Source organism: Tachyglossus aculeatus, chromosome 1, assembly GCF_015852505.1.
Source record: "Tachyglossus aculeatus isolate mTacAcu1 chromosome 1, mTacAcu1.pri, whole genome shotgun sequence".
Lineage (NCBI taxonomy): Eukaryota > Metazoa > Chordata > Mammalia > Monotremata > Tachyglossidae > Tachyglossus > Tachyglossus aculeatus.
In genome coordinates, this window is record NC_052066.1 from 31,012,946 (window position 1) to 31,023,905 (window position 10,960).

A 10,960-nucleotide genomic window follows, 5' to 3' on the forward strand; every position below is an offset into this window, starting at 1 on the left:
GCTCACATAGCAAGGCCTAGTGGATAGAGAACAGGCCTTGGGAGTCAGAAGGTCTTGGCATATAATCCTGCTGGGCAAGTCATTTAACTTCTCTGTGCCTCAGTTACCTCTTCTGTAAAATGGAGATCAAGGCTCCGAGCCCCCCATGGGGTAGGTACTGTGTCTGACTTGATTTGCTTGTATCCATCCCAGTATTTTATAATAATGATGGAATTTGTTAAGCCTTTCTATGTGCTAAGCACTGTTCTAAGCGCTAGGATACATACAAGGTGATCAGGTTGTCCCACTGGGGAGCACAGCCTTAATCCCCATTTTACAGATGAGGTAACTGAGGCCCAGAGAAATGAAGTGACTTGCCCAAAGTCATACAGCTGACAAGTAGCGGAGCCAGGATTAGAACCCAAGACCTCTGACTCCCAAGCCCGTGCTCTTTCTGCTAAGCCATGCTGCTTCTCTGCTTAATACATTGCCTGGCACATGGTAAGCACTTAACAAATAGCATAATTATTTATTTGATTATTTATGAATCCCCATTTTAAAGATGAGGTAACTGAGGCAGAGAAGGTAAGTGACTTTCCCAGGGTCACACAACAAACAAGTGGTGGAGCGAGAATTAAAACCCAGTGCAGGTAGGGAGGAGGGATGAGATCCAGTATCCATTCAATCATATTTATTGAGCACTTACTTTGTGCAGAACACTGTACTAAGTGCTCGGGAGAGTACAATATAAAAATAAACAGACACATTCCCTGCCCACAGTGAGCTTACAATCCAGTAGGCTCCTAAACAGCAAAAGAGGCAGTTTCACCTAATCCCTGCTCTGCCAAATGTCACCTGTGTGACTTTGGGCAAGTTGCTTAACTTCTCTGGGCCTCAGTTACCTCATCTGTAAAATGGGGATTAAGACTGTGAGCCTCCCGTTGGATAACCTTATCACCTTGTAACCTCTCCAGCACTTAGAATGGTGCTTTGCACATAGTATGTGCTTAATAAATGCTATTATTATTATTATTATTATTATTATTATTCACCCTTCCTGTCTCTCTCCTTCGATGTCCTGAGAGAGGAGTCTCACTGAGTCCCGACCAGAACCTAGCAGAAAACAGCCCATGGCATTTCTGGATCCAATTCTGGGAAGCTGCGTGGCGTAGTGGGGAGCAGCATGACACAGTGGACAAAGAACGAGCCCGGAAGTACGAAGGCCATGGGTTCTAATCCCAACTTCTCTTTGTTTCTCAGTTACCTCATCTGTAAAATGGGGATCAAGATTGTGAGCCTTAAATTCATTCATTCATTCATTCATTCAATTGTATTCAGCGCTTACTGTGTGCAGAGCACTGTACTAAGCACTTGGGAAGTACAAATTGGCAACATATAGAGATGATCCCTACCCAACAGTGGGCTCATAGTCTAGAAGGGGGATACAGACAACAAAACAAAACATATTAACAAAATAAAATAAATAGAATAGTAAATATGTACAAGTAAAATACATAGAGTAATAAATATGTGTGTCTAACTCAATTTGCTTGTATTCACTGCAGCACTTAGTACTGGGGTTAGTACAGAGAAGCAGCATGGCTCAGTGGAAAGAGCCCGGGCTTTGGAGTCAGTGGTCATGGGTTCAAATCCCGGCTCCACCAATTGTCAGTTGTGCGGCTTTGGGCAAGTCATTTAACTTCTCTGTGCCTCAGTTACCTCATTTGTAAAATGGGGACTAAGACTGTGAGCCCCCTGCGGAACAACCTGATCACCTTGTAAGCTCCCCAGCACTTAGACCAGTGCTTTGCACATAGTAAGCGCTTAATAAATGCCATTATTATTATTATTATTATTATCATTACTGTGTCTGGTATATAGTAGACACTTAAAAAAATACCACTATTATTATTATTACAAACCCAGGGAGAACTCAGGAAACCATCCTGGGGCTTGTAACAGGCCGGATGAGCCAGTGAGAGTGGCCAGTGTTCTGCCAGTCAGGATTCCTGGATTCTAGCCTGCTTCTCCCCTCTCAGGGTCATTCATTCATTCATTCATTCAATCGTATTTATTGAGCGCTTACTGTGTACAGAGCACTGTACTAAGTGCTTGGGAAGTACAAGTTGGCAACATATAGAGGCGGTCCCTTCCCAACAGCAGGCTCACAGTCTAGAAGGGGGAAGTCTAGTCCAAGGGTCACATATGGAGAGTCTCCAGTGCTCCAACAGTCTCGACTACAGGAGGGAGCATCAAGCAGAGGCCTACCCTTTCCATTCCTAGCTTGGCCAGTGGCTAGAGAGTGGAAGAGTATTTAAGCAGTGTCTCTGTGCAGAGCACTGAACTAAGCGATATGGTCTGGACATTAATCTCTAAGATAATAGTGCTAGGATCTTGTCAGGTTAACCTAACATCCCTCCAACTATGTGTCCCCCAATAAGCATAGTAAGTGCAGAGTATCTGGTGAATATCAGTACCTAATATCAAAGTGCCAAAGACAGTAGATCAGTGTTTAAGCACTTGTGATCAAGAACCGCTTTCTATTTTTTTTAAAGGTATTTGTTACGCACTTTTTCGTGTGTCAGGCACTGTATTGAGCACTAGGGTGGATACAAGCTAATTAGTTTGAAGGTCAACTTACCTTGCATTGTCCTCTTCCAAACACTTAGTTCAGTGCTCTTTATTTATTTATTTATTTATTTATTTTACTTGTACATATCTATTCTATTTATTTTATTTTGTTAATATGCTTGGTTTTGTTCTCTGTCTCCCCATTCTAGACTGTGAGCCCACTGTTGGGTAGGGGCTGTCTCTATATGTTGCCAACTTGTACTTCCCAAGCGCTTAGTACACTGCTCTGCACACAGTAAGCGCTCAATAAATACGATTGATTGATTGATTGATTGCTACAAGTCAAGACTCCCCTGCGCTGGGAAGGAGCGGCACAGAAGAGAGTCGAGGGCGGAGACTCAAGTTTACTGTGTGGAAGGAGGCAATGGTAGACTGCTTATTGTGGGAGGCCATGTTTGCAGATGAGTAGTTCCCATGGAGTAACTTTCTTTATCTGTTTCCTGATTTATATTAATGTCTGTCTCCCCCTCTAGACTGTAAGCTCCTTGTGGGCAAGGCATGTGTCTGTCATTGTATCGCACTCTCCCAAGTGCTTAGTACAGTGCTTTGCACAAGTGCTCAATACATGCTATTGAATTGAATATTTTTCTGAGGCGCTCTGGAAGCTTAAAATCACCAGGAGCAGAAATAAGCCTTAGTCCTTCCTGGCATTCGGGAGGAACACCTTCTTTTAATATGGAAATCGCTGGGTAATCTTTCTAGTGTGAGAGCATTTAATTTAAAACTTACGTTTGACAAGATTTGAGGTATTTAACAGATGGAACGTCAAGGTTGAAAATAATAAATCGTCGTCTGAACTCTGAATTTTAATGGATCCTTGAAAGAGATCCATGTGGGCTTGGGAAAGGCCTTTGGTATCGCATGCTCTGGGAGAGGGAAGCGTTAGAATGTGGGGCCTGTCTAACTCAGGGTGGACTAGACTGCTCCTGCAGTTCCTGGTTGTTGTTTTTTTTCTGTATTTTGCTTTTCAGTGGTATTTGTTAAGTGCTTACTAAAGCAATGATAATTGTGGTATCTGTTAAGTGCTTGCTATGTGCCATCTTACCTCCCATCCTACCTCCATCCCCCCATCTTACCTCCTTCCCTTCCCCACAGCACCTGTATATACGTATATATGTTTGTACATATTTATTACTCTATTTATTTATGTATTTATTTTACCTGTACATATCTATTCTATTTATTTTATTTTGTTAGCATGTTTGGTTTTGTTCTCTGTCTCCCCCTTTTAGACTGTGAGCCCACTGTTGGGTAGGGACTGTCTCTATATGTTGCCAACTTGTACTTCCCAAGCGCTTAGTACAGTGCTCTGCACACAGTAAGCGCTCAATAAATACGATTGATTGGTTGATTGATTGATTGATTGCTTCCGTATTTTTACCAAGAAAACTCTATGGATCTACTACCAGAACGATTGCAGATGGTGAGCGGGGCATTCTGGGAGAGAGGCGTCCATGATATTTCTATGGGTCGGGGACGATTCGACAGCATGACAAGCCTGTTCCTTCCTCCTAATTGCAATAAGACTCTTTGCTGAACCTAGGACTCAACTTCCTCCTCCCTGCCACCCTGTCCAATAGGAATAATTGTGATTATTATGGCATTTGTTAAGGTCTTATTATGTGCCAGCCATAATACAACCAGAGTAGTCAGAATAAATGAATGAATTCACTGAGACAATGGCTTTTCCTTTAAAGTCTTATTGAAGACCCATCTCCTCCAAGAGGCCTTCCCTGATTAAGCCCTCCTTTCCTCTTCTCCCACTCCTTTCTTTGTCACCCTGGTCTTCTCTCTTTTTTCATCACCCCCTCCCAGCTTCACAACACTTATGTGCATATCTAGACTGTGAGCCCATTGTTGGGTAGGGACCGTCTCTATATGTTGCCGACTTTTACTGCCCAAGCGCTTAGTCCAGTGCTCTGCACACAGTAAGTGCTCAATAAATACGATTGAATGCATGAATATCTGTAATTTATTCATATATATTAATGTCTGTATCCACCCCCCCTCCCTGCCCCAGACTGTAAACTCGTTGTGGGCAGGGATTGTGTCCATTTATCATTGCATTGTACTCCCCCAAGTGCTTAGTACAGTACTCCACACACAGTAAGTACTCAATTAATACAATTGAATGAATGAAGGAAGCTCTGCACACAGTAAGTGCTCAATAAATACAATTGATGATGAAGGAAGGAAGGAATAGTTCAGTAGGGTGTAAATGAGGTCATGAGTATTAGAGTTGCCTGAAGGGCTAATATGACACCCGGATGAAGGGAAATTAATTGAGGAAAACTTGTCAGAGAAGGTGCGATTTTAGGAGGGCCCCCACCCATCTCAGTTACAGGGAGGCCGGGCCCTCTGTTTCCCCCTGTCCTGGGACTCCCAATCTTTCATTCATTCATTCATTCAATCGTATTTATTGAGCACTTACTGAGTGCAGAGCACTGTACTAAGCACTTGGAAAGTACAGTTCAGCAATAAAAAGAGACAATCCTTGCCCACAACGGGCTCACGGTCTAGAAGGGGAAAGACATTCATTCAGTCGCATTTACTGAGCGCTTACTGAGTGCCGAGCACTGTCTAAGTGCTTGGAAAGTACAATTCACCAACAGATAGAGACAATCCCGGCCTACCAACGGCTCGCAGACTAGAAGCTGGGAGACATTCATTCGTTCATTCAAACGTATTTATTGAGTGCTTACTGTGTGCAGAGCACTGGACTAAGCACCTGGAAAGTACAATTTAGCAACAAATAGAGACAGTCCCTACCCAACAACGGGTTCACAGTCTAGCAGGGGGAGACATTCATTCAACTGTATTTATTGAGCGCTTACTGTGTGCAGAGCACTGGACTAAGCACTTGGAAAGTGCAGTTTGGCAATAAAGAGAGACAATCCCTGCGCAAAATCGGGCTCACAATCTAGAAGGGGGAAACATTCATTCAGCCTTCTCTCTGATCTCCCATCCTCACGTCTCTCCCCACTTCAATCCATACTTCATGTTGCTGCCTGAATTGTCTTTGTCTTTGTCTTTGTCATTCATTCATTCAATCATTCATTCATTCATTCAATCATTCATTCAATCATATTTATTGAGCGCTTACTGTGTGCAGAGCACTGTACTAAGCGCTTGGGAAGTACAAGTCAGCAACAAATGGGCTCACAGTCTAGAAGGGGGAGACAGACAACAAAGCAAAACATGTAGACAGGTGTCAAAACCACTGTCGGGTAGGGACCGTCTTTATATGTTTCCAACTTGTACTTCCCAAGCGCTTAGTACAGTGCTCTGAACACAGGAAGCGCTCAATAAATACGACTGAATGAATGGAGAAGCAGCGTGGCTTAGTCGGAGGAGCCCGGGCTTGGGAGTCAGAGGATGTGGGTTCTAATCCCTGCTCCGCCACTTGTCTGCTGTGTGACCTTGGGCAAGTTGCTTAACTACTCTGTGCCTCAGTTACCTCATCTGTGAAATGGGAATTAAGACTGTGAGCCCCACGTGGGACAACCTGATGATCTTGTATCTACCACAGCGCTTAGAACAGTACTTGGCGCATAGTAAGCGCTTAACAAATACCATCATTATTATTATTATTATGAGGCCTATGCTGGTTTGACTTAACTCCACCGCTTGGTTTGTTTGTTTGTTTTATAGCAGTGATAGAAGCGGGAAGCAGTGAGGCCTAGAGGATAGAGTCTGGGCCTGGGAGTTGGAAGGACCTGTGTTCTAATCCTGGCTCTGCCTCTTGTCTGCTGTGTGACCTTGGACAAATCACTTTATTTCTCGGTGCTTCAGATACCTCATCTGTAAAATGGTAATTGGGACTGTGAGCTCCATGTGGGACAAGGTACTGTGTCCAACCTGATTAGCTTGTATCTACCCCAGAGCTTAGTACAGTGCCTGGCACATGAGAAGCGCTTAACAAATACCATAAAAAAGTACTTAATGATAATGGCATTTATTAAGCACTTACTATGTGCACAGCACTGTTCTAAGCACTGGGGAGGTTACAAGGTGATCAGGTTGTCCCACAGGGACAGATGGGGGAACTGAGGCACAGAGAAGTTAAGTGACTTGCTGACAACTGGCGGAGCCGGGATTTGAACCCAAGATCTCTGACTCCAAAGCCCGTGCTCTTTCCTTCTTCTTCCTTCAATCGTATTTATTGAGCGCTTACTGTGTGCAGAGCACTGTACTCAGCACTTGGGAAGCACAAGTTGGCAACATATAGAGACGGTCCCTACCCAACAGTGGGCTCACAGTCTAGAAGCCACTGAGCCACGCTGCTTCTCTGTTAAGCATTTGCTATTAGGTACAAATTAATTAGGTTGCACACACTTCCTGTCTTGCATGGGGCTCACAGTCTTGAGTAGGAGTGAGAACAGTATTGAATCCCCATTTTAAACTAGAGGAAACTGAGGCACAGAGAAGGTAACTGATTTGGCCAGGGTCATACAGCAGGTGAGCGGAGGAACAGGAATTAGAACCCAGGTCCTCTGGCTTCCTGGCGTATGTTCTATCCACTAGGCCATGCCCCCTCACCGGGCTGGCTCTGGACTCCCTCCCTAGTGCACTGCAGGTTCTTCTCTGGCCTTGGGGAGATCCCCAGCTCCCGACCTCAGGGGTTCCCCACATCCACCAAGCTAGCTCTCTTCCTCCCTTCAAGGCCCTACTGAGAGCTCACCTCCTCCAGGAGGCCTTCCCACACTGAGACCCCTCCTTCCTCTCCCCCTCCTCCTCCTCTCCATCCCCCCGCCTTACCTCCTTCCCTTCCCCACAGCACCTGTATATATGTATATATGTTTGTACGGATTTATTACTCTATTTATTTATTTTACTTGTACATATCTATTCTATTTATTTTATTTTGTTAATATGTTTGGTTTTGTTCTCCATCTCCCCCTTCTAGACTGTGAGCCCACTGTTGGGTAGGGACCGTCTCTATATGTTGCCAACTTGTACTTCCCAAGCATTTAGTACAGTGCTCTGCACACAGTAAGCGCTCAATAAATACAATTGATTGATTGATTGATTGATTCCAGAAGCTGGCACCTGCCTTCCTTTCAGATCTGCCCCTCGTTGCCATTCCAGTTCCGGCTCCTTGTTTCTGTTTCCAGGCTCCTTGGCCTGTTCCGGATCCCAGAGCCTGGCTCCAGTCCCCAGCAGGCAGAGGGGCCAATTGCCAGCCAGTCAGTCTATCGTATTTATTTAGAGAAGCAGCGTGGCTCAGTGGAAAGAGCCCGGGCTTTGGAGTCAGAGGTCATGGGTTCAAATCCCGGCTCCACCAATCGTCAGCTGTGTGACTTTGGGCAAGCCATTTCACTTCTCTGGGCCTCAGTTACCTCATCTGGAAAATGGGGGATGAAGACTGTGAGCCCCCCGTGGGACAACTTGATCAGCTTGGAACCTCCCCAGCGCTTAGAACAGTGCTTTGCACATGGTAAGCACTTAACAAATACTGATATTATTATTATCGTTATTGAGCACTTACCGTGTGCAGAGCACTGTGCTAAATGCTTGGGAGGGTACAACACAACAATATTACAGACACATTCCCTACCCACAACGAGCTCAGAGCAGGAGACACATTAATGTAGTCGGCAAGTCGCTTAACTTCTCTGAGCCTCAGTTCCCTCACCTGTAAAATGGGGATTAAGCCTGTGAGCCCCATGTGGGACAAGATGATCACCTTGTATCCCCCCCACTGCTTAGAACAGTGCTCTGCACATAGTAAGTGCTTAACAAAGGCTATTATTATTATTATTATTATTATTATCTAGGCTGTAAGCTCATTGTGGTCAGGGACTGTGTATGTTTATTATTGTATTGTCCTCTCCCAAGTGCTTAGTATAGTGCTCTGCACATAGTAAGCACTCAATAAATATGATTGACTGACAATATAAATAAATTACAGATAAATACAAAAGTGCTGTGGGGATGGGAGGAGGGAAAGAGGCTGACTGCCCCAGGAAAGGTATAGTGGCTCAGTGGAAAGAGCCCGGGCTTGGGAGTCAGAGTTCATGGGTTCTAATCCCGGCTCCGCCAATTGTCAGCTGTGTTACTTTGGGCAAGTCACTTAACTTCTCTGTGTCTCAGCTACCTCATCTGTAAAATGGGGATTAAGACTGTGAGCCCCATGCAGGACAACCTGATCACCTTGTATCCCCCCTAGCACTTAGAACAATGCTTTGCACATAGTAAGCGCTTAACAAATACCATCATTATTATTATAGTACAGTCTGTGTGATAGAGAGGGTTCACGTCGGGGGACATTTCTCCAGTGAACAGTCACTTTTCTGGTGGTTGGAGATGCCTTTAGGTCAGGTATTTTTACTTTAAGTCCCAGCCCCTCTCAACTTGGGCTCCAGCTACTGAGTCCCATGGCTTGAGTGGGAACCTTAAAGTTCCCAAGAACTGGGAAGGGGACTCTGGAATAGACTGGGGTGGGGGGTGCTCAGAGACTCCCAGAGAAATGCTCTGTTTTGAGGCAGACTTGTGAACTTCGGCAAAACGTCGCGCGTGATGTTGGCAGGTCCTGCTGAGAGCCCAGCCTAATGCCCACACAGATATCAGGGATCGGTCGCCCCCAGCCCTGGCTACTGTCCTGGGGTTCTTTAGGTGAAAATGCAGCCTGAAATTCTCTGCTCTCCACTCTTATTCCCTGGAAATGATCTTCCCAAACCAAAGCTGATATTCGGGCATCCTCAAAGACACCTATTTTTTTTTTTTTTTGCTCCTCTTCAAAGTCACTTCATTGCTTGTGAAACAAACCTGTCTGTGGATATCCATTGATTTGGTTCAGAGCAAGTCTAATAATAATAATAATTGTGGTATTGGTTAAGTGCTTACTATGTACTTACTATACTAAGTGCTGGGATGGTTACAAGAAAATCAGTTTGGACACCGTCCCTGTCCCATTTGGGGCTCACAGTCTCAATCCCCATTTTCCAGATGAGGGAACTGAGGCTTAGAGAAGTGAAGTAACTTTCCCAGGTTACTCCAGACAAGTGATGGAGCCGGGATGAGAATCCTTGACCTTCTGATTCCCAAGTCCGTGCTCTATCTTCTCCAGGGAAGCAGCATGGCTCAGTGGAAAGAGCCCAGGCTTTGGAGTCAGAGGTCATGGGTTCAAATCCCAGCTCTGCCGCTTGTCAGCTGTGTGACTTTGGGCAAGTCACTTCACTTCTCTGGGCCTCAGTTACCTCATCTGGAAAATGGGGATTGATTGTGAGCCCCACATAGGACAACCTGATCACCTTGTATCCTCTCCAGCGTTTAGAACAGTGCTTAGCACATAGTAAGCGCTTAAATACCAAAGTTATTATTATATGCACTGCTTCTCTAGAAAGTCAGGAGTTAGGCCTGGATCCAAGCCCGCAGCCTTGGCTCAGAGGATCATCCCAAGATCTGGAAGAGGGTGGTTGGTTGAAGCCCAACATTTCCCCCCTTCAAAGCGCTATTGAAGGCTCGCCTCCTCCAGGAGGAATTCCCAGACTAAACTCCCCTTCTCTTCTACTCCCCCTTACCCCAACTCACTCCCTTTGCTCTACCCTCTCTCCCACCCCACATCACTTGTGTATATACGCACCTATCTATAATTCTATTTATTTATATTAATGATGTGTATATATATCTCTATATTTCTATTTATATATAGTGATGCTATTGATGCCTGCTTACTTGTTTTGATGTCTGTCTCCTCCCTTCTAGACTGTGAACCCGCTGTGCGTAAGGATTGTCTCTCTTTATTGCCGAATTGTACTTTCCAAGTGCTTAGTACAGTGCTCTGCACACAGTAAGCGCTCAATCGATAAGATTGAATGAATGAACCTGATACCTCCTTTCTCCCCCTCAATCATATTAAAGAAGCAGCGTGGTTCAGTGGAAGGAGCGTGGGCTTTGGAGTCAGAGGTCATGGGTTCAAACCCCTGCTCCGCCAATTGTCAGCTGTGTGACTTTGGGCAAGTCACTTCACTGTGCCTCAGTTGCCTCATCTGTAAAATGGGGATTAAAACTGTGAGGCCCCCTGAGGGACAACCTGATCACCTTGTAACCTCCCCAGCGCTTAGAGCAGTGCTTTGCACATAGTAAGCACTTAATAAATGCCATTATTATTATTGAGCGCTTACTCTGCACATAGCACCGTACTAAGTGTTTGAGGGAGTATAATAGAAAGAATCGGTAGACATGTTCCCTGCCCACAAGGAACGTACCGCCTAGAAAGGGAGACAGACAATAAGATAAATTACAGACATGTACATTATTGCTGTGGGGGCGAAGGATGGGGTGAACAAAAGGTACAAATCCAAGTGCAAAGTCACCCTCCCCCGTGTTCTAGGACCACAGCTATTGA